Here is a 26,116-nt window from a genome sequence, read left to right as displayed (position 1 = left end):
AACCATCAGTGAGGAAGGCTGGGACAACCTAAGACACTCCCAGTGCCAAGTTGACCAATGCAGTTAAGGTCACAAGGCCCTGCTCCACTACTTTTGCAGTATCTCCTCTTTACTTTACTGTAAACAGGCCCAAAATGCTACAGGCCCAATTCACAAAAATTAGCTGAGACGAAGGTCTAACTTTACGATTTTTGGCCTTCACAAAGGCCATTTACTACTCATAAATGCCCTTTGTGAATACCAATAGCTCAACTTTACAACTTACGGTATTCACAAAGGGCATTTACGAGTAGTGAATTCTATTTGTGAATACTGAAAGTCATAAAGTTAGACTTTGGTCTCATTTTACCTTTGTGTCTGGGCATTTCACAAGATGGCGAAAGTCTACGGCCACATTAAACTTGAGCTCTAAGGGATTATTGTGTGTGTTTGTGGTGCACTATGCTAATCTTAGTGTCCGTCCTCATCAAGTACTAAAATCCAGTTTTTAGGTAGGGGCATCAGAGTACTGGGATTCATAATATGACATATTTTCAACTGAACGTGGTCTGGGGCCGGAATTTGTTGCTCATATTTTATTAACCTTGAGTTAGTCATTTACTGGGGTTTAGTTCTTGTACGCAAAATCTCCACTGAGTTGGGGACCGTGACAAGTAAAGGATGCCCTATGATTATGTTTCAACACTTCTCCAAGCTGAGACTCACAGCATCTACCAATTTTAGACAACCAGGCAGCCCTGCATCTACGGAACAGGAATCATAGAAAAATAGGCTGCAGGCCTTCTCTCTTCACTTTGCAACTAAGTGTGCAAGTCCAGAGAGAGTGCATCCCTCCATCTCACAACAAAGCAAAGTAAATCTCTTGGTATAATAATGGCATTCTCAGTGCCAATATGTTAAAAAGTGGTTTATTAGAAGGTGCAGGTAGGTACAGCTATAGATAGTATTAATACCACAATCACACATTTATGTCCAGTCAGGTCTCAATAAATTAATCCTTGTTCAACCTGTGGTAGCTCGGCTCATGAGCAGTCAGGTTTAACTTAGGAGACAGGTATGTAAAGCATTTAATTTCACCAAAACAGTAAATAAGTAAGACACAACACACATAAAAACACCAACCCCAATTTATAAAAACAGGAAAAAAAAATATTTTTAGAATGATATCAAAATATAAAAATTCAATGTCGGTAACTGAAGATATGAATTTTTAAAGATTAGGGTGCCGATTCCGATCCTGTAAAACCAGGGTACGAATGGTCGTACGGAGCGTATTCTCCATACGACTCGTACCCGGGAAATCCACCTTACTAAGCAGCAAGTACGATTCGTACAGAAATACCATTTCCGCACGATTCGTACAAAACTACGTGCGGCGAAAAAATACCCACAAGTCCGATCTGGGACATCGCATACGTGACGTCCGGACGGAGTCAGGCAGCGTTTTACGGACCAGCAAGTACGATTCGTGCCTACGTCACTCCGCACGGACCATTTTTTAAAGGAGCCAAAAACTGCTGGGAAATTGAGGACGATGCGAACAAGGAGCACCGGTACGCAACGGACAGCCATGGACCCCATCCTACGTGTCATCCTGGCCCTCCTAGCCTATGACCTGGTGCACCGAAACCGACGCAGACGCCGCAGAAGGTCAGAACAACACCCAGGGGCAAAGGGGTGGGGGGGCGAGGGGCAGGAAACATAACCCCCCCAAGTTAAAACATATATATCCTGCACATAACTTACCCCCATGGTCTTCGGGGGCGTGTCCACCAACCCCACGTACCGCCACATCGGAAGTGGATGTGGACGCGAACCCATCACCACTACAATGGTGGTACGGCCCATACCCATGCTCTGGGGGGCATGGGTACGGGCCGTACCACCATTGTAGTGGTGATGGAGGTGTACGCGCCGTACCCACGCTGGTGGTACGGGCCGTACCCACGCCCCCACAGCGTGGTTACGGCGCGTACACCCTATGAATGCGGGGTTAGGGTCCGTCCCACCTGTACCCCTACGGCACCAGTACAGAATGGATACAAGGCGTACACATGCCACAAATGTTGGCATAGGGCCTGTTGTAGCATATAAGCAGTATGGTGTGTGTGTATGCACAGGACAGCAGTGTACTGCACAAAGGGGGTGGGTGGGTTTGTGGGTGGGTGGCTGCAGAGGACTCCCAGCAGTGGACAGAGACATGGGGGAGGGTGCATATCACTCCCAGCAGTGCCCAGACATATGAGGGGTGGGTGCAGAGGCATCCCAGCAGTGCCCAGACATATGAGGGGTGGGTGCATATCACTCCCAGCAGTGCCCAGACATATGAGGGGTGGGTGCATGTCACTCCCAGCAGTGCCCAGACATATGAGGGGTGGGTGCATACCACTCCCAGCAGTGCCCAGACATATGAGGGGTGGGTGCATTTCACTCCCAGCAGTGCCCAGACATGTGAGGGATGGGTGCAGAGGACTCCCAGCAGTGTCCAGACATATGAGGGGTGGGTGCAGAGGCATCCCAGCAGTGCCCAGACATATGAGGGGTGGGTGCATATCACTCCCAGCAGTGCCCAGACATATGAGGGGTGGGTGCATGTCACTCCCAGCAGTGCCCAGACATATGAGGGGTGGGTGCATGTCACTCCCAGCAGTGCCCACACATATGAGGGGTGGGTGCATGTCACTCCCAGCAGTGCCCCGACATATGAGGGGTGGGTGCATATCACTCCCAGCAGTGCCCAGACATATGAGGGGTGGGTGCATGTCACTCCCAGCATTGCCCAGACGTATGAGGGGTGGGTGCATGTAACTCCCAGCAGTGCCCAGACATATGAGGGGTGGGTGCAGAGGACTCCCAGCAGTGCCCAGACATATGAGGGGTGGGTGCAGAGGCATCCAGCAGTGCCCAGACATATGAGGGGTGGGTGCATATCACTCCCAGCAGTGCCCAGACATATGAGGGGTGGGTGCATGTCACTCCCAGCAGTGCCCAGACATATGAGGGGTGGGTGCATGTCTCTCCCAGCAGTGCCCCGACATATGAGGGGCGGGTGCATATCACTCCCAGCAGTGCCCAGACATATGAGGGGTGGGTGCATGTCACTCCCAGCATTGCCCAGACGTATGAGGGGTGGGTGCATGTAACTCCCAGCAGTGCCCAGACATATGAGGGGTGGGTGCAGAGGACTCCCAGCAGTGCCCAGACATATGAGGGGTGGGTGCAGAGGCATCCAGCAGTGCCCAGACATATGAGGGGTGGGTGCATATCACTCCCAGCAGTGCCCAGACATATGAGGGGTGGGTGCATGTCACTCCCAGCAGTGCCCAGACATATGAGGGGTGGGTGCATGTCACTCCCAGCAGTGACCAGACATATGAGGGGTGAGTGCATGTCTCTCCCAGCAGTGCCCAGACATATGAGGGGTGGGTGCATGTCACTCCCAGCAGTGCCCAGACATATGAGGGGTGGGTGCATCATCCTCAGATGACCACAACTCCATGGGTCCATGAACGCATCCCCAATATGCGACTATGTTGAGAGTGCCATATCAACACATCACTGACAGCAGTGTCCCACTCCCATGAGGATGGATGTCATTCCCCCACTGCATGACACACCACATGTGGGTGCGATGACAAATAACACATGCATACCCACCCCTTGCGGAGGCTGCACAATACACACACTGAGCTCATGTCACAAGACTGTATAGTCATGTGAAACCCACTCAACTAAGAGAGCCAAAGGAAACACACACTGTCACGCACATTCCAGGACTGATAGGAATGTACAGGTGCTGGCACAGCCACCAAGTTGTTGTCTCCCATGGAAGGAATAGGGTGGACCACCCACAGATACAATGCCCACAATTGTCAGTCAGGTGACCAAATACCCTGCAGAACAAGTACCATATGTGTGCTAGGCTGGGAGTACACACATGCATAGTGCGGAAAAGGGACCATTTCCCCATGGAGGCATGGCAACATACTCTATACACAAGTACAGTGACTACCAAGGATGGCACAGACGATGCAGCCGGACACATTGCTGAGCAGGCATGGACATAGTTGAAGGGATCTATCAGCCACCAAGGGAATGTAGACACAGGTCAGCACAACAATGGGACAACTCCCTGCAGGGAAGATGTCAGGTGCCACAGAGGAAGGAACACTCCTTGGGACAATGTCTCAAAACACAAAGAGCATACACGACCAAAGAATCATTGCAGAGACCTTGTGATGCCACGCAGATACCAGGGTCCACCCCATTAGCAGCAGACTACTACATTTCCCAGATACCCAATACATGATCACCACCACAACTCATGGAGCATCAGCACCAACATCAATACCTGAAAAGCAATTGTGTGCAAAGTAAAACAAAATGCTTTATTCAGCATAAAAACAAAAAGTAGAAAAGGACACTATTTACAAAGGCCATAGGCCAGTCCAGACACGAAGTCCTGGGGGGGACACATGGCCATGCGTCTCCCCTAGCTTGCCTGCACATCAGCTACCTCTGGTTGATCGACTGGGGTGGGGGCATCATGTGGGGAAGGACCAGGCACCGCAGGGACAGCAGGGGGTAGGGCAGGTTTTGGGGGTGCAGGGACGGACGACTCCACCACAGGGGGTGGGGCAGCACCAAAGGTGGAGGTCAGTACTGCGCTGCACACGTCCGCAAGATCTTGCAGTCTCCCCTGCACCCGAAGGAACCACAGGCCCCAAGGAGGGGGGGGTCGGAGGGATGGGTTGCAGCGCTACTGGGGGAGGTGGTGGACAGGGGGGGGATCTACTCCCCTACCCGTGGAGTGCCTTGCCCGTTTGCGCGCAGGTGAAACAGTGGGGATGAGGCCCAGCACAGCCAAGTAGGTCTCCTTCTCAGACTGTGGGGCATGGGAGCTTAGGGGAGTGACATTGGAGGGACTGGGGAGTGAGGCATGTGGACTCCTACTGTGGCTGCGTGTCCGCCTGTGTGCCCTAGACCCAGTGGGTGTGCCTTCTTCCCCCTGAGTGTGCGTGACAGGAGGTGTGCCCTTGCCCTTCCCTGTTGGTGTGCTGCCTGTGTCTGGTGTGGTGCCTGCCTGGGAAGGTGTATGTGTGCTTGGGACAGGAATGGGAGTGGGAAGTGTGGATGGCGCAGGGGTAGGTGGGGGGATGGAGCGCTGCAGGAGACTCACTGCTGCAGTCAGTGACGAGGCCATGGACCTCAGCAACATCCGTTGGTCAGACATCGCTGATGACATGCCCTCCATGTACGACACCATCTGTGTCAGTAGTCTGGTGTGGCCATGGAGGACAGTCAGGATCGATGTCTGCCCTACTTGCAACTGCCGGTGAATGTCCACAGACTCGGCAGTGAGGGCAGCAGGGGAGACAAGGGCAGGGGGTGTGGTGCCTGGCACGAAGGAGACACGTTGTTGCCCTACACGGACAGAAGGGACCCGAGCAAGTGGGAGGGCGGTGATGGGAATGGAGGGGGCAGTGACAGTTGCAGTGCTGCTGCCAGCTGTTGGAGCAGCCTCCGCCCCCTCAGGGAGTTCAGCCTCGGACCCGTCTGTGTCGTAGTCGGTGGTGGTACTACCCAGGTCCTCCGCTGCACTCCCCTCGCCCTCCGTGCCACTTGATGCTGCCGACTCACCAGGTGTGGTGGCACTGGTGCTGGATCCCTCCTCCACGTCCGTGCAGGTGTCTCCCTCGGTGTCCCCCGATGATGCTGTGGGCAAGGTGAAGAGATAGGAAATAATCAGTCACCTGTGGCCATCTGACACATGAGTCCAAACAAAATAGGTCACAGTGCATATCATGAAAAGCATCATGAGGAACATCTAGAATACCCAGCACATATGTAAGCCCTGCACTCCCCAGTTGGTTCACCCAACATGCCCCCTGAAATAATGAAAATCAGGACACCACAGCAAATAACTGGATATCCAATTATACAGAGAAGCTAGTGTCTGTGAACAGTGGAGCACATGCAGACCATGACGGCATGCCACCTCCTGGTCACTGTGAACGAAATAGTATTGGTGCACCCAATACCAAATAACAGACGCCAATGCTGAAGGGGTCCCCACACTCATAGACCTGTGAGTACTGTAGAAAAGCAAATGTAATACTATCTGATCCATTGAGAAGCACAAAACTTTACACAATTGACATATTTGGAATGTGTGAATGTCCCACCTGTGGAACAGAACACACATTTGCATGAATATCAGAAGTCACACAAGGAGGTGCACACAAAACTACATTTACACAGTCATAGTATGAGCTACCCGCATAATGGCAAGAAGCCAATGTTAAGAAGAAATGTGGTATCAGGAAGTACACATACATGGCACCACGGTGGTCGGGATGACTTGACACCGGTAAGTTGCCTTCAGCAACAACCAAGGACTAACCCAAATGCTAACACACTGTGGGAACAACTTTTGGCCTGAAATGTGCCCATGTTCTAATTGTGCCAGCGTGTGCCACAAAAGTGAAAAAGTGGTACTTGTGCACTCCCTTGGGAGACATCTGTCATGCAGGCACATCATTGTCCTTCACAAAAATCAAAGTGAAGCACATAAACTATTGGGCCATGTTGAGAAGTGTAGTGAGTGCCAGGGCACATGCCGCCTTGAATAACAACTTAAAACATGCCACCTGTCACATGGCCATCTGTACCATGATGACACAGTTGGCAACACATCTGACACACTACCTGTCATGTGGAGTGTCACACATGTCCAAACACAGGACAATGCATTAGCAAATGGCCCTGAAATTGTGTTGGAATAAGGAGCACCTGCACTGAGGAGACACCCTGATGTGAACGAAGAATGTCCACACAGATGTCAACACACACAGACCAAACCACATAGCATCTGGAGCACACACCCGTATCAATAATGGATGAGCAGGAAACTTGTTTTTTAACTTGTGACACATGCTGCAAAGCACAAACATGACACCCTGCACAACATGCCTGGGTCACTGCACGTTGAGTGCCTGTTCAGACAATCATCACACACTGGTCAGACCTGGCAAGGAGACATAAGGTATGGACATGTAGTCCTTGCCCGCAAAAACAACCCATACCTGAGACCATGTGATTGAGACAGCTCAAAAAGTGACACCTCTCAATCTGGGTTTACTAAAAAGTGCATCAGGAAATCCTAAATGTACTCCACATCACCTCGTGAGGCTGCCAACACATATTTGTGACACAAAACCTCAGCAGATTGTTGGACATAGACACACAGGCATTGGCCAGTGTGAGGATGCAGAAGCAAAATGGGGTCAGCCTGTACAATGGGCACATGTAGCACACTTTAGATAAATACAAATGAGGCCAGGGAACAATGCCACAGAGGGAAAACTATGCTGAACACTTTGAGAATGGGCACAGTGTTGGATGACACACATGATACCGAGGCAAGGGTGTCTTAGGGTACTGAAGTGGGCACACTGCTCCATGGGCCTGGAATTATCTGACTGTAACATGTGCTACCGTCCCGGCACTATGCATATCTCCCACTCATGCACATCATGTCTGAGGCCACAACATCGGTCATGCATGCTGCAAATCTGTTCATTTGAACACTCACACTCCTATGTTGAGACTCAGCATCAGTGCCAACTGATATGGACCCCCAAATGACTGAACAGGACAGGGCACAGGCAAGGTAACAACACATGTCTCCGACCCCACCCCCACATGATGCAGACAGCAATGTGCACTTGGATTAACCGCCAGCCTAGATGAGCATGTGCAATAGTGATTACACACAGACCAGGGAACACATGTCAAGGAGGGGAAAGGAAGAAGAACAGCAGCAGATGACTTTGGGAAACAGGACATGCAATGCACATATTAACCCTGCCAGTGTATCGATGCGACTGGGCACTTCCCAAAGCTGGTGACACACAACAAACACACATGTACCTACCCCCTTGCTGCTGCTGCATTGCCTGTAACTGCCTATCCATGTCAGGGAAGACCACCGCCAGGACACGCTTCATTTGGTGGGTCAGGCGCCCACGCCCGCGGTTCTTGCCTTCTGGTGAGTCCCCCAGCAGGAACCGGGCGATCCTCCTGGTCCAGCACCGGATGTCCTCCCAGCGTTTCCTCACCTGTGTAAGGCCCCGACTGCGACCCTCCACAGATCTCACGGCCCTGACGGCCCGCTTCCATATCTACCCCTTCTCGTAGGAGGTTACCTGTGAGGATGACAAAGTGAGACAACATCACTACACCTGCTCCATGTCACAGAGACACACATTTGAACATCTTTGATATGTTGAACAGGGCATAGTATGCTGCCAACGAATAGCACCTTTGTCATAGGGACATTAGGCTCAGTGGAAGCCCCAATGCACTACATGGCATTGAAAGTACACAGGTGGCATGAGGGGTGTGACACACTCCCTGATCATGGCACACACTGGACATCACAAGCAACACAAAGCTGATGGCCATCACCTCCAAGCAGTCACATGCCCCAGGCCACTGACCCAAAAACAGCAGACTGCACAGACACACACAGGCACAGATCATTCACCTGCCAGTGGCAACAGCTGATACAAACCTCACTCTGCACATGTGCCACTTGCCTGGGGGGTGTCACAGGCGTGGGGCTAGCCCAGCAAGTCCGACACACAGTACGGATCACTTATCACATCAGATGGGTCGAGCTGTTGCCTCCTCCATGCAGCTGTGGTGCAACACTCCACATAGACACTCACCCACATGACAAGGAACATTCACACACATCAATGTCCAGATCATTTGGACACTCTCACCACAGCTTCACTCAACTCACACATATCTGTGGGTACAGTCACCTGTCACACGGGGGGAACACTGAATCACCTCAGGACTATAGAACAAGAAGGGCCAAGAGGATTAGCTATGCTGAATGTGCCATGCAGCATGCAGTGAATGACACAGTAAGCACAATGCAAGTGAGGAGTGCACACATGAACCACATCATGCCCTGCATGACAGACATGAGCCATTCCCCCCCCCCCCGGGACCCACTCTAAACAACATTTCATGTCTGTCACACCTGGACACAATGCCAGAAGTGCCAGTCACAAAAAGAAGGGGCACAGTCAAAGGTAGCGGAGTCAGCACTCACCTGCACCCCTGGTCTACCATACAGGCTGTGGAACTGTGGGAGGATGACGTCCAGCAACGCCTCATTCTCTTCCTGTGTGAATGGCTGGGCCCTCTCCACAGACCGCGACATGGTGCCAGAGGAATCACAAGCAGCAGCAGTGGTGTCGAATCAAAGGTTGTGCAGGCAAGTGCCCTCTCATGGGTTCTGCCTGACTTTTATCTGCCTTGCTGGCCTATTTCAGTAACAGGAGTGCAGAGTGATTGGTCAGACTCCTTTGCTTCCTACGTTTCCTCCAATCCCTTTAAACATACACCAGTAACAGCATTAGCATTTTTTCGAATTTGCAGCATCATGTCAAGTCAACAACCACTTTGCAACAATGTATATTGTGGCCAACTGCTTTTTCCAGGCCACATGATGGAAAAATTTGAACTTCAAACTGGGTATCCATGACAACCAGCATGCATGTAGGCCCTAATACTTGTCCCTTATGTGTCCCCATTGTAAATTTCAAATCCCCACACAGGTACGGTGCACTTCACACGTACCCCTAGGGCACGACTACTCTAGTGCTATGGGCCGTACACACGTGTGTAGGGCCTGTAGCACTATGGTGGTGTTGCCGTACGCGTACGCCATAGTGCTACGGGCTGTACCCGCATGTGTAGGGCCCGTAGCACTATGGTAGTGTTGCCATAGGCGTACGCCATAGTGCTACTGGCCGTACCCGTGTGTGTAGGGCCCGTAGCACTATGGTAGTGTTGCCGTAGGCGTACGCCATAGTGCTACGGGCCGTACCCGCATGAGTACGGCCCGGAGCACTATGGTAGTGTTGCCGTAGGTGTATGCCATAGTGCTACGGGCCGTACCCGCCTGGGTAGGGCCCGTAGCACTATGGTAGTGTTGCAGTAGGCGTACGCCATAGTGCTACGGGCCGTACCCACGTGTGTAGGGCCCGTAGCACTATGGCAGTGTTGCCGTAGGCATGCGCTATCGTGCTACGGGCCGTACACACGCGGGTACGGCCCGTAGCACTATGGCGTATGCCTACGGCAACACTGCCATAGTGCTACGGGCCGTACACACGCGTGTGTAGGGCCCGTAGCACTATGGCGTACGCCTACGGCGACACTCCCAATGGGATAAGACCAGTGTGTACACATACATGTGTACTGTCCGTACACACACACGTACTCCTACCCAAACCCCATATAGTGATTCGACAGTCCACACAGCCTCAGAGCGTGTGTACGGTACGTTTCACAGCTTACACTGGTGATAGGAGGTGCACAGGAAAGGAATGGAGGTGTCTGACTCGCACAAGGATGGACATCAAGTCATTGTCAGTGCAGTGCTTCATGTGTAGGGCCTAGGTGTGTCAGGCAGTGAGCTGGCACATGTCTCCTCATGTTTTAACCCAATAGTTGTGTGATGACCTGTGTACACATGTCATGTGTGATGGGGCACTATGTGGCGCACTTCCCCTTCACACCTTTTACATGTGTGCATGTAGTTCAAACTTGTCAAGCACTGCATCACTGGCATGGCACAGTCACCAACACCCGCAACTGTCCCCTGATGCCAGGTACACGGATGATAACACCTGACATCTCACTACCAGCGTGCTCCGATGTGACTATGTCATGTGTGTGTCATGTGTTTCCATGATCTTGCTGTTGGTGTTACGTCAACGGCATCTGCTGTAGCTGCATCCAACATGTGTCTGTGTGTAGATGCCCATGTCACACTATTACGCACACCAGGACACATGTGGAATAACACGTAACGTGTGTCTGTATGCATCGAACAGGGACTTGCGAGCTTAGGACATATCAGCGTAGTCTCAATGTCTGTGCGATCATTTTTGACATGTACCCCTTCATGGCAAGGTGTGTGGTCTGTCCTTTTTCTATGACATATGACCTGTGCGTCTAGCTTGCCGGCAGATGTCTGTATGAGATAACATCCTTCAAATGCACATATGTGGATGTATGTCACTCCTGTAATGTGTCTGGCTGTTCACTCACACTGGCCCACAGCTACTTTCATGGCATGTCATGTAGACCTTGACAATCCATGTTTGTTGCTGGCTCTTGGTAGGAGTATCACCTGGCTGGCATACGTGTGCAGGATATATTCCACAGACCAGACTCTGTATGTAGCATATGTGTATTAGCTGTTGAACATGTGCTCAGTTCATTGACATTGGTGTAGTAATGTACTCAATCTTTGTTATTCCTTCCAAATTTCTGCAGGGCACTGCCTCTCCCACGACCAATGCCAGACTTGGCTGCCATGAGGGAACGTGACTGCATACACCGCTACAGATTCCCCCAACAGTTAATTGTGGACCTGACAAACAGGCTGGCCCCACACCTCCAACCGTGACACAGTTATCCGACTGCGCTGACCCCCAAGATGAAGGTGATGTCAGCCCTACATTTCTTTGCCACCGGTACGTTTCAATTGACCATAGCTGATGTGGGTGGCATGTCCCAGACCATGTTCAGCCATGTCCTGCATGATGTTTTAGAAGCCATGTTGGAGCACCTGCATGAATTCATCCATTTTCCAACTCCTGAGCAGTTGACAGGTATCAAGGGTGAGTTCTATGCCCTGGGAGGGATGCCCCATGTAATTGGGTCCATTGATGGGACACATGTGGCTTTGGTACCACCACAGGCACAGGAGGTAGCCTTTCGTAACCGTAAATATTACCACTCCATGAATGCCCTTGAAGGGTGTCTTGCTAACATGGTGATTTCCCATGTCTGTGCACGTTTTCCAGGGTCAGCACACGATGCCTACATCATGAGGCATAGCAGGGTGCCAGAAATTATGCTGCAGCTGCACAACGAACGAGCATGTCTTGTTGGTGGGTAGACTCTGTTTGTCCAGTATTCAGCGGTATCTTAGTATGTGACGGCATCTCCTGACCCACTTCTTTACATGATGTTTCCATGTAGGGGACTCTGGCTATCCCAACATGCCATGGCTGGTGACGCCTCTCCGCAACCCGAGAACAGCTGCAGATAACCATTACAACAACGCCCATGGGCAGACCAGGCGAGTGATTGAGAGGACGTTTAACCTCCTGAAGAGCCGATTCCGTTGCCTCCACAAGACCGGCGGGTCCCTCCCATATGCACCGGTGAAGGTCTGCAAAATCTTCCTCGTGTGCTGCATGCTGCACAACATGGCAGTGGAGAAAGCTGTGCCACTCATCCTGGATCCCGATGAGCAGGAACATCCACCCGTGGAGGATGACGGCCTTGGTCACGAGGCAAGTGAGGAGGAGGAGGAGGAGGACATCCGGAGTCAGCTCATACGCAACTTCTTCTCATAATGGTGAGTCCCTGGGTCTGAGTGTGCTCGCTTGGAGCCTTGTGTGGCATGTGTTGCAATGTGTGTGTCCAGCTGACTGTATGCGAAGTGACTTTAAGGTGTGTGCTGATGTGTCACTCGAGTGCTGATGTCATTCCACACATTTTAGCTGACACACTCAATTGACAACTAGCATGGTGTCAACCATATTCATGCAAAGTACATTACCATGCATGCGGATGACTATGTTTTTCCTGACTTCTTGTGTGTCTCTCATCCCCAGGTATTTGCGCATGCTGTCTGCTCGTGGCATCGTTGTGCTCCTGCTATTCCTCATGAGTAATGCAACGCGTGCTGAATCAGCGTTACATGCACGGACATGGAGAGAAGTCTCCTTTGGGTAAGGATTGCAGCAAGGCTTTTTGGGTGTGGTAGTTGTCTGTAATGTGTGGGCACTGCTCCTGTGCAGGTATTGTTACTATGCATACATGTCGACTCACCATGGGGCACATAACATGTAGCATGACTCACATGAATTGATAGTCACACTTCGTGACAGTCATCTGTTATGGGATTGTGGATTTTGATGAAGGCATCTATGTGTGTACAACTTCCCTCGGAAAGATACGGGAGGCCACGGGTGGACATATTGCGGGACATCCCCATGAGAGGCTCAATGGGGAATTGCAGCCTCTCCGTGTGCAGCAGGGGATGTTTGGCTCACCCCCTTCACTTGTGTGCCACTCCCATGGATTGACAGCATCTGTGGTGCGAAGGGGGTGTCCAGTGTAGGTCCCACATGTTAATCCAAAAGACCATGTGAGTCTGTTAATATTGATGCATTTCCATAGGTGTGAGCCTGAGTAATAAAGGTGTTCCTCAGCCTCCAAGGTGCCTCATCTCTGTCAATGCAGGTCTCTTGCCACTGTGCATGCGCCATCACTGGCATGGTTGTCAAGGACTGTGCATATGAGTCTATGTGTAGATTAGCAACCTGCATGCTGTTCTACATGTATTTGATTCTCTATTGTGCATGACGTCCATGGCTGTGTATGTGTTAGGGTATGTTGGTCCCCACAACGGGCCATCAACACCATCTGGGGTGTGTTTCCTGTGCGCAGCTTGGCCTTCAGTTTCATGATCCGGTGTCAGTCATCTTTGGGGATTGTGCATCCTTTGTCTCTGGGTGTGCCATTGAAAACTGGTCACTCCTTCCTTGACATACACCTGTTGCTTTGTGTGGAAATTGTGGCATAGTTCCCAGGACATGCCGCCTGCTGTTGCAGCCACTGCAGCAAGGGCACACAAAGTTTCCCGATTTGGCAACACACACACATCAAAGATGCTCCTCCCTTCCTCCATCAACCCATTCATTTGGCTGTCATCAGCTTGTCTGTGCCACAGTTGCGGTCACGCCGTCCCAAAGGCTGAACCGTCTGCACATGCAACGTGCACATTGCACGAGCTTCATGTCCTTGCATGACACACATCACACTACAGTCTGATGTTGCAGCCACCCTCCAAGCAATGTCCATCCACACATCTGCCGCCAGCTCTCATGCATACACTAAGCGCACACACAACACCTTTGCATGATGAGTGTGCAACTCCGACTGCCTACACAGTGCTGCCACGCCTTCCAGGCCCTGTCACACCCACCAGGTCATGTCCCTCCTACTCCCCACCGGCTCTGTACCCCGACAAGGACATGGGAGTGGGACTCAAGGCTTCTGTATTTAGTAGGCTGTCGGTGTGAGGCACATGGCACAGGTATCATCTGTAAGCGTGTCAAACTACAATGTGTCCAGGATCCCCCTCTCCACCATCACATGCGCACACAACCTCATCATCAACTCGTATGCCATTGACAGCCAGGTGCTCCTCACCCTCACCAAGGGCGCAGACATTGCCAGTTCCAATATTCTAGATTGCATGAGATCCATTGATGAATGGCAGAACATCAGCCACCTGAGGCTGGACTTGTACAGGACTGAGGTCAACATCTGAGGATTGTCCCCTTACAGCTGGGTCAACTGCTTGTGTCCCACCCGCAGAAGCCCCGCACAAGCACCCAGTGTCCATGCACACAAGATGGTGTGCATCATGGATTGCTTGCTCACATTTGCCATGGTAATCACCAGCATCTGTGCCTCAGACTGCAACACCCTCTGCATTATGCACATGATCTCCAGATAGATCCACTCCAAGGAAAGACGGACCATCCCCCAGGTCCACGACAACATCCGTGTCAAATACTGCCCTGCCCTCTACGGGGCAGCCACATCCAAACTCCCAGGACACTTGATCACATCCAGGCTGCATCTGCACACCTCAGCTGCAACATCCCGCGCCCCAGCCACATCACCGTCCAGCAGAGATAGCTGCAATGGATCACTGTGTGCTGCAGGATGACCTTCAGACTCCCCACCCACACTCAGGAGGCAGGCCACAACCCCGACCCAACACCAACCTTGTACCACTGTCATCCGAGACCCCGTAGTGCCATCTCCGTACATCCAACCTTGACCTGGCCACCATTCTTCAGATCCACCGTACTCCAGCATGCAGGACATAGTTCTCCCACCTGGGAACACATACCTGGGACTCCCTCCCCAGGAACCTCCGAATGAGGCATGACCTCTACGCCTTAATGGTACTCTTCCAAATAGGTCTGTCGGCACAGTATTGCATGCACCCCCTCAGCAGCTTGAGGCCATCACAGGTGAGTATTGTGCTCCATGTCTGCATTGAATGATACATTGTGACCCCTGTGTGTCCTGTACCAGACTCCGATCCCAGGGTATGGATGTGTGGAGTTAGTTCAACACTCAGGCCTAGTTTGACATTTACACACACATATGTTGGGGAATAATGCCAAATGACAACAACATCTCATGACAAAATAAAGTAATTATTTTTGGTGGGGTAAGTCTTTTGGTAGATGAAGTAAGGTGCTCTACCGGGTGCATAGACTCCAAAGTTCACAGGGGGAGATGGCATCCTTGTCAGTTGGAGTCATCACAGTCCAGACCACAGTGTTGGTCATCATTGGTCAGACTGTGACCAGCAAGTCCATGTGGCAGAGAATGTCATTGGGTGAGGTGGTGCTGTTGCGCCAGAGGGCCAGGTGCCAGGCCGATGCTGGGTGAGGGTGCTGGGGTACGGTGTTGGGGTACGGTGTGTACAGGTGCGGGGCTGTGCTACGGTGTTGGGGTACGGTGCGTACAGGTGCGGGGCTGTGCTACGGTGTTGGGGTATGGTGTGTACAGGTACGGGGCTGGGCTACGGTGTTGGGGTACGGTGCGTACAGGTACGGGGCTGGGCTACGGTGTTGGGGTATGGTGCGTACATTTGCGGGGCTGTGCTACGGTGTTGGGGTACGGTGCGTACAGGTGCGGGGATGTGCTACGGTGTTGGGGTACGGTGCGTACAGGTGCGGGGCTGGGAGACGGGCCTGGGGTGCCGCGTGTACAGGTGCGAGGCTTGGCTACGGTGTTGGGGTACGGTGCAGAGGGGGGGTACGGTGCTGACATACGGGGGTACGGGGCTGACATGTGTGGGGTGAGGGGGGCTGTACGACTCGTATCCGGGCACAAGTTTACCCGTGTACATGTAGGCTACAGCGTTCGCTCCGTACGGGGCCTTTTACATGCGGTTGTGTATTCGGACGGGCGGTACGGATCGTACTTGTGCGCTCGGACTTCTGTTTTACGATTTGCACGTAAAAATGTCCGGCTCCCTATCGGACACTTTTCCCGACGCTAATCGGACGTAAAAATGTACGGCTCCCTCTCGGACCATTTTCCCGACGCAATTCGTATGTATTTTTCACGTACGAATCGTACTTCGCAGTTTGTATGGTACTTGTACGATTCGTACGTGAAAATATACGGATACGACTCGTACGCAATTTTTTTTTCCCGGATCGGAATCGGCACCTAAATGTAAAAATTTGCTTTCTAGCACCATAATGTGAAAAGCACCAACCACGGCTATCTGGTCGCACCTGACCAGACGAAGTCGAAGTTTTAGGCCAAGCATGATGGAGCGCAGGTCAGGAACGTTGGGTGCTTGGGTCAGGTCTATATTTTACCTTTGCACTTAGTCACTTTTTTGGTTCTTTTTCCCTTTTTCCCTCGCCATCCAGCCGGTCTCCTCGGCAAGCGGGGTTGCAGTTCAACGACGACTGCTTGTTTCAGTGTGATGTCTCAGTGACTCCTGGAGGTCTTGGTTCCTATCATTGACCGCAAAGAGTTCCAGAGCTTTCAGGTGGCAGACCTTAATTTCAGGCCGAGTCGTAGTTTGACGTCACCGGCTTGACTCTGGTCATCAGGGCCAGTCAACTATGGACCTTTTTAGAAACAAATTCTCCAAATATTTCTAAACTTCTGGATATTTTTATAGAAGGTCTCCTTTGGGTCTTTGAGGGTCTAGAACACCAGCCAATGGTCCAGAAGCTCTGAGTTGCCTCTTGGAAGTTTGGGACTACAATTTCCACAATGCTCCTTGTCAAATCCTTTAACATCCAGTTGAAGCTGTTCATCTGGGCTTGTATTAGTGGGGATGATGCAGGTGACTTCTTAAGCTATTTTCTACTTGCTTTCAGGGAGTCCACTCCCTAAACATTTTAAGCAAGGCGACGTCCTCTTTTGTGAAGCCCAGAGTGTGCAGGAGTTACAGTCCTTCAGTGTGCAGTCATCTTTTTGTGCAGACCAGTGGTTCAGCAGGGCAGTCCTTCTTCTCATTATGTTTTCAGGTGCGGATCTGAGTTGCTGGGAAGCTCTGCCATATTTATTCCAGTTTTTTGGGCTGGCAAGAGGGGGGGCATACCTGGCCAATGAGGTTGGAGTGCACCGGCCTCTGTGAGGCCTATTTTTGTCACAAAAAGCACTTGTCAGGAAAAAAATTTGAAAAAAGGAGAAAATCTATCCTACAGGTTTAGGTCTGGATAACCCAACCCACAGATGTGGCTAACATTTCCCTAAACTCCCCTTCCAGCCCCTCTCCTAATTCAGTTACAGGGGTTCACATCTGGCTGGGGGTGCAGGAAGTGGGGGTCAGCCTGGTTTCTGTCCTCACTGTCTTTCTCCCTTTGAAGACCAGTTTGGCTACCCAGCCCATTTCCTGTCATCTGCAGCAGCCAATCTCCTTCCACCAGATAGTCTCATTGTCTCAGCCCAGACCACTTCACACCTTGTCAAGGGAGCTTGGCTCAGCTTGTCAAAGGATGACCAATCAGAAGAGGCTGCTACAGGGCTGATTGTCGGTAACTTTAGGACAGTAGTTCTAAAACTCCTTTCCTGTCATACTACATCTATTGTGGCAAGTTGCTGGATGTGAATTACTTTTTTAGCTCACTCCTATCAAAAGATATACTTTAATAATGTTTAAAAAGCTTCCCATTTTAGCCTATGTATCTAGCACATTGAAGTGGGAAAAAACAAAATTGGCAGTTTTCCTCTCACCAGGGCATATAAATCACCTTTTATAATTATCAGTTTCTTAGCAGGTTTAACACCAAAATCAATCACTGAGGGGATTTGATTCAATGTCTTTTATTCTGAAGTCTTCAGAAAATGAAAAGTCTGGAGTACCAAGTTAATAAACTTTTTCTTCTCTTCCTTCTTGAGGTCATTGGGAAGTTACTGTTCACCGGTATCCTCAACAGAAAGGTGAGTCAGGTGAGTCACTGGCATAGTGTTTTTTATATATTTTTATTGTGAAGGTTAGGTTTGTGATCCTTTATAGAATTTCTCCCAGGAAGTGGGGTTAATAGGAAAGGTGCTTCAAGCAAATAAGTTCGGGAAAATAAGGGAAGGAAGTAGATAGGATTGTACCATTTTCCTGCCCCTCCTGTCTTCTCAAAAGAAAATAATTAACACTTTCTATTCCCAACCCCTTCCCGTTTACAACTTTCCCTTCCGTTTGCCAGTTCTATTAAGGATCTTTCCACACACCAACTAACCCACGTCCCTCCTGGAATGTGGCTTGACCGGCCACCTGAACCCGTCTTGCGTTCACTGACTGCAGCGGAGGCTTTCTCAATGTTTGCACAGGCCTCCTGTTCTTCCTGTCTTCACCCCTCCGGCTCCTTGGGTTCTGTGTCCAAAATTGGTAGCTTGGAATCTCTCGGGCCAACCCCGCCTGGATGGACACTGGGCAGCTCTCTTCTCCAGTCTCCTCCTTTTTCGAGTCTGCTCCACCTCCTCTTCCAGTTACGCAGGAGTCCCAAGGAAGTTCTGGTTTCCACAGGGTTGCATGACGTCTGGTGTCATGATCTCTGCCCTGTAACAGAAGAATGGCGCAGTCGGTTCCAGGGAGATAATCATCTTCAGTCCCAGATTTGTGACAATAATGTCCCTGCTTATTATAATATTGCTCCCAACCCTGGGGCACCTAAGGCAGACCATAGAGGTGACTATCTGAAAAATAAGGTTGTTTTATACTTTAGAAGTACCTTTAATTCCAAATTTACCATTAGATTTCTGTAAACCCATAACTAGTGAGTTGCATGGACTCCCGATTATTTCTCTCAAAAATCTCTCTTTGAAACATATTGCAATTAATGGTGTTCTTCCAGCTACTTTCTCTGATTTCATGGGATAGGGTGGTGTTCTTGGAAAAATCACATTGGTTTTACTGTGATTCAGGCTGGTTCAACAAAGTTTATTAGTCCAATGCCTTCACCTGTAAGATCCCACACTTCTGGATTTACAGTCTCTTTTAGATCTGGGGGCAATTCTTCAGTGGTTGTTAATGGGTAAAGTTCTACAGCGTTCTGTTATGTCAGTTTAAATTCCACATCCTCATCTGGTGTTTTGAATTCAACTTCCTCTCTGGTACAGTGAATTGTGCGATTTAACTTTCTGAATAAATCACATACTAATAAATTTACTGGAATCAAATCTCACATGACAAAGTGGTGATTTTCATAAAATGAAACCTATATTTACTGGCACTTCAGTTGAAATAGGACTTATAATTTGCTTGTTTGTGACTCTTACAACTTGGATCTTCTTTCCCAAGAGGGTAGGTCTGGGACTTCACAGTGGAAAGGGTATCACCTGTGCTGATGACAAACAACATTTGGTGGCCTTTTACCTCACCCTCTACAAATGGTCTACTCTGGTCCCTCTAAGACTGCACAAGCATGAAATCTGTCTCCCCCTCAGTCACTGTCAAGGTGCAAAACTCGAATCAAAATCCTCATTCTCAATCATAGGGAACTGCTGGTAAGTATTCTGATTTTGTGCCAGAAATGTGTTTCTGTTTGCTCTGGGCATCTGATCAAAATATATTTTTGTGTTACCCACATTTTGTTGAATCACAGGAGCTTGTGGGACTGGCATTATTGGGATCTGTGTCTGCATGGGTACTTTCTTTGGCTGTACAGAAGTGTTTTGCTTTTGGACTGGATTTCTTTTCAGTGTTAGCTTAACAACATTCACTCTATCTGGATGAAGCCTGAACTCACATTTCCAATCTCCCTTTTTGTTAAAAAGATGACATGAAGTCGTTTCCCTTAACATTGCATTTTGTACACTTGTACTTGGATCAATTGGAACTTCTTGACCTCTTCCCCAAACACCAACCATACCTCCTTTTACACCTTGGTGACCAACGTCCTGCATCTCATTCTGGAAGACGACATTCTGCATTTCACCAACGTGTCCTGCAAAAGACTGATTTTAAAAACCTTTCTGTGCAAACTTCATTTGTGTGTCATAGATGTATATATTCCAGATCTTTCTACTACCGCTTTTCTCCATCCTTGCTGTCAGTCAGCCCATGCAGCTTCGGTAAAATGTTTCACAAGTCAATTTGTTCTTTTTTGGTATTTGTCTGTCTTTCTATTTGAAGCCATCTTCTCCCAAGCACTTAAGGCTTCAAATTGTGTAGGTCTAGGACATGTTTCCTTATCATAATTTTTCTCTCTTAATTTTTCAATAACTAATAAATTAAAGGTACCCCATCTAGGAAAGCTCAATGGACCCTCTTTTTCTGTGATCTTGCACTGTTTGTGAAGCCATTTGCCCTTGTGTAACTCTTCCTCAATCTTTGTGTATCTAGCAGGCGTACCCTCAGGAGGTGCCTCTTGATCTTCCTGAACAGCAATAGTCACATCACCTCTTATTATAGCTTTAATTGCATTGAAGAATTTAATGATTTCAAATTTAAATCAGCAAATGGCAAAGCACAAAATATGAATCTTCAATGTTTTAATTCTGTCCCGTATACATCAGATTTCCGTAAGCCCTTTCTCCCAATATCAGTGTGACTCTGTAAACCAACCAACCAATAGCAGCGCATCTCTCAGCACAGCATAACCAATATCAGCAAGGTGTTTCACAGTAATCAGCCAATACCAGTGCAGTACACTGTGACAACACAACCTGCTCTGTGAAGCGCTTAATCCTCCCGTACAATTCCTTCATACACACAGACAAAGCTTCAATGCTACAATTCTATGCAACAAAAAATAACAGTCTTTGCCTGTTTCCTCTAAAGAAATTTAAAATCGAACGATTAAACAAATGGAACTTATAGGTTTTTACAACTTCCAACTTTTCCCAAACAATAAGAAAATTATACGCAATCCAATGAAATCTCGACCAATGTGAAATCACCTAATAAATGCAGTGTCACCTTCCGCATCAGGTTCCACTAACACTGATCAATGTCTGTACAGTCATAACAATTTATTATGGTCCCTATCTCAACTGTGCAGTCAATGACGTCTCATGAACTGCACTTCAAATCATTAGCAGACAAAAACAACAAAAGCAGCCATTCATTCAATTCTTTCTCCTTGGGATCTAATACTACTTTTTAGCATGATAACCTCTCTTTTTCGGCAAAGGAACATGAATATCAACAAATCACAAGCTCATTAATTCAATTAAACACATCAATGTTTTTCAAATTACAAATCACAATTACCAAACCAAATTGCAGTGCATGATCCTATTAGTACTCAGAAAAACCACACTTCGTCAATATTCAAACTCGGGTTTTGGGCATATGGACATTGGGCTTTTATCTACATTGGACACTTATTAACTTTTGTTGCTCCTCTTTCTCACTTCGTAATCCATCCTCTGCTACTAGCTTTGGTGAAGCATGGCACCTTAATAAATTGTTGGTTTATAATTCAGAATATGTCTCTCAGCGTGCCAGAAAATAAAGTCCGTGCTATTACTGGGCCCTAAGGGTATGGATCTTTGTTATAGGTAAGAATTAATCAGATGCTACAATCAACATTCAAATTACATCTCGCAGTTAAACATCAATTATTGGAAGTCCATGATGAGATTTTGGTATGAGATTAAAGGGTTTTATTAATCACTTTTACTAAATATTTATTTAGTAATCGTTAATAAGTAATCTATTAATCAGTTATACAGTTCAGAACAATTGCATAAGCACATTCCATATAAGTAGAGACTCTATTCTAAATATTAAGATGAGAAAAGTATCTTGAACACATAAGGAGTTCAAAATCAAGAGGTAAAAGCATAAAGTATTAAGCAATTCAAGAAGCACTTCTCATGAAGAAAATTTCCGAAATTCAGTGGAGTCTCAAAATATTATAGCATAAATTATGACAAAGGGAAATTCATAAAACATCTGGTCAGAGCACAAGGCTTTAGAGTGCAGAGAGTCTGAGAAGTTCTGAAGTACTGGGTATTTTAGACCCAGCGGTGCAGGGGCACACACCCTATGACTTCTGGGTTCTCCCTGTTCCAGACCTACAGAAACACAGAGTCTTCTGGGTGAATTCAAAGATCAGTTTATTGGCTGCAGACCAATTACAGGTATCCTAGAAGTACAACAGCGTGTATGTTCTCAGGAGACTGCTAAAAATCATAGAAACTGACTTCTTCTTAAATACACTTTTTCCTGCTTCAGGCATACATTCCTAGGTTTATGATACGGCAATATACAAGTGTACATTTCAAACAAAAGAGCAGAGTCATGATGACCATCCCACATTCCAGTTAAGCCAGCCCACAATTATTTACACAGCAAGGTTCAGATCCCACATCAGATATCGATAGGCCCCAATAAAACACGGGCAGCTCCTGTTGATAGAAACAAGTCATAAAGCAGGAACAGTCAGGTGTGAAAGTGATTAGCCGGAGGCTTGTGTGGGATGAAAAGACTTTATGGCTTGTCAAGCCCTGATGCTAATCACAGGTGGTCGGAGGAAGGGGAGCTCGTGAGACCAGTTTGACCTGGGACAGCAGAGCCAAGCTGCCCAGGTCACAGAGGAGTCATGGAAAGGCAAATGTACTGTGAGGCCCGTATTTGCTTCATTATAGCCTATGTGAGGGCAATCACAAGATGGCCACCGCTTCCAAAATGGAACCCGCGTAGTGATGCAGAATAACGTGTACACAGTGCATTCATAGCTAGAACGTTATACAAAGCACTTGTACATACCGCATTAACCATTTGCGGTTCGCCAATACCAGGATAGACAGGGGTGGGGCCCTGTCCCCTACGCGGTCACAGAGATTAAAGTACGACAGTTCTCCCGAGTGTGGAGCATTCTGAAATCTGCATCTTCAAAAGAAGCTCTTTCTCTCTAGTATAAGAAAACGCACTAACATAACATTTTGATATCTGAAACTAATATTGTAGTAGTCCAGTTTTTTCGTCCAATGGGATAGCAATGTCTTCATAGAAATAGAAATCTTCTACCATCTACGGTGTCTTGAAACAAAGATTTACAAATATTAAGTGTTACATGTACATCTAGCACATAAAGATCACACACACAGAGGCAACACTCCAAAATGTAAAGATTGTACATTAAATACTTGAGTCCAAGTTTTTTTATTAATACATAATAAGTTCTTTAATGTCGCAAGTTGAACAGCAGCAGCAATACAGCAAATGCGTTTTGCCCGACAGCGGGCTTCCTCAGGGCTGTAAAAAGCAACATGAATATATCAAAAACAATATCTTATAATGCCATGTGACATAAATTTAGCCAAAATTACAAAGACAACACTACAAAATGTAATTGTCATTTATAATTAATAGACAATTTAATCTAACTTCTACTGTAGGTAACACCAGAGAAAGAAAGAAGAAAGGGAAGGAAAAGCCAATACGAACCCAAATAAGAAGATTAATTCAAAGAATGAGAACAATCAAAATTATAAACACCTCGTGAAAACTTAAAAAAAGAACCAGAAAAAGCCTGATGTATGAGCCAAAAATTCAAAACGATTGGTTGTCAAAAGGACACTGCAAATTGGATTTAAGCAGTTAAAAAACTCACCACACCTACATGCTTAGTTACGTTATTAGCGTGCAGACAAACTAGGATGTGAAACTATAAACCCAAAAGAAAACATGACCAAATAGAGATCTCACCAAAATTGGAGAATAGTCCAATCTTGTACAAATCACTGGAGTGCCACAATCACTGCTTGATTTGCTATACAGAGATATAAACATAATGATGCATGTATCATATCAATAATATAACCTTATTACTTTAAACACAGACACCAACGTATCATGATAGAGAGTAATTTAGCAATACCTTCACAATTATACACCAGTTCTTCTTTAATATCCAATATTACAAAAAAAGGGAATTCTTCAGTTGATCCCAATTTTAAGGTAAATGTTCCACAAAAAGCTGTAATGAACAAACTAATGATTACTTCCAAATTACAAAGTTAACTAGAGGTGTGTAATTGTATAATATCCACCTACATTTACCTGTAACCAAATTAAGTCCACAAATCACGATTCAGAATCCAAAAGTTTGGAACATTCACGAACATTCACTGCGATCGGTGAATTTTCTGAGCACTACGAAAGAAAAATATTTAATTCTTCATTATAATATGTCACTTTCCTCATATGTATCAAAACAATTTCAATTTCAATTATATCCATATATCCTTAAATCTGCATTATAGTCTATAGAGCCATCAATGTCTTGGCTATAGTCTAATAATACAATGTGGCAACTACAGCATGGTGTTTAATTGTTAAATCCAAGAATAAAAAGCTACACATTCTGAGGTGATATAAAAGAAAGACAAACGAACATGTTAATAGAAGCAATGAAAAATAGCATTGTGTTGATAATGCTTCAACAGGCAATAAGCCAAACAGACACTGATTCTTACTAGAGAAACACACGACAATATTAAATGCCGACCAAACAGGAAAAGCGGAAGGGAATACGTGTCCTACATGTGTGACTACCTGAATAGACCAATAACATGAGAACCAAGATCACGGTGTTTGCCCATTCCTACTACCTTCGAGCCAAACACTCGTCAGTAACCAGCAAGCCCGGCAATCGCTGATTGTTATTCAAAAAGCACACAGTATTAAAGCCGAACACGCGGAACACCTGGCAATGAACAACAAGCCAAGTAAACGCTGATTTGTTATTCAAAGAGCATGAAATGTTAAAGCCGAGCAAGCGCAACAAGTGGAGAGGGGGCGAATTCTGTAGTGTTGTCTTTGTAATTTTGGCTAAATTTATGTCACATGGCATTATAAGATATTGTTTTTAATATATTCATGTTGCTTTTTACAGCCCTGAGGAAGCCCGCTGTCGGGCGAAACGCGTTGGCTGTATTGCTGCTGCTGTTCAACTTGCGACATTAAAGAACTTATTATGTATTAATGAAAAAACTTGGACTCAAATATTTAATGTACAATCTTTACATTTTGGAGTGTTGCCTCTCTGTGTGTGATCTCTATGTGCTAGATGTGTATGGTCCTAAGGCAGTGGACCAGAGAGGTGGGCAACCTGAATCTAGTAATTTATTCACACCATGTGTATAGGAGGGTAGTGCAGCTGTTGTTTTCCCAAACTGTCTATCTCGTTGTATATTTGTTACATGTACAATACTTTTTTTTTAAGTTTAAGTTTATTAAGAAAAAGTGAATGAAATACACGAAAACTACATATTACATTGCATAGTAATAAGGTTATGATTTTCAGCAAACAGAGGAAAGTGAGGGAGGGAAACAGGGAAGGGGGAAAAAGGGGAAGGAATAGACAGCATGATATTCCTAAACTACAAATTGAAATTACAAATTGAAGTATCACCTGAATTCAATCTCTATACGTATAAACAAGGCATTTATAATCTACAGAATAATGTTAATAAGCAGTACAACAAAAGGAGTTATCCTTAAAAGCATTTACAAGAGGAATATAAAGACTACGAGATCTTCAAGGGGGTTTCGTAACCTCATCAGACAAGTTAACCGATAAAACGTTAGCTGAGGCCATACAAGTTAAATATGTGGATAAAGGAAGCCATAAAATATCCCTTTCGATGGAAAAAGATAGGGGATCAACATAACTAGTGTCCAATCTGTGATGAAAACAAACAGCATTCCACCACGCTTTGAAAGTAACGTTATCTGCCTGTTCCCAGTTGGAAGTTATTAAGTGGAGGGCTATTGCTATTAATAAATCTACTAGTTTGGGGGTAGGAGATGTATGCTGCCAGGAGAAAGATAAAGAGCCTAGAAAAATGTTAGCGGGTGAATAAGAGATTTACCAAGAATATTAAAAAAGACTCTGGAGTTATCAGATGAAAGCCGACCTTTTACAAAACTGGATTGTTCCGGACCAATAAGATTAGGTAAAATAGGGTCAAGTCGGAGGGCCAGCATTTTTGCAAAGATCTT

This window comes from Triturus cristatus, chromosome 8 (assembly GCF_964204655.1).
Source record: "Triturus cristatus chromosome 8, aTriCri1.1, whole genome shotgun sequence".
Classification (NCBI taxonomy): domain Eukaryota; kingdom Metazoa; phylum Chordata; class Amphibia; order Caudata; family Salamandridae; genus Triturus; species Triturus cristatus.
Note: the sequence above shows the minus strand (reverse complement) of the source record.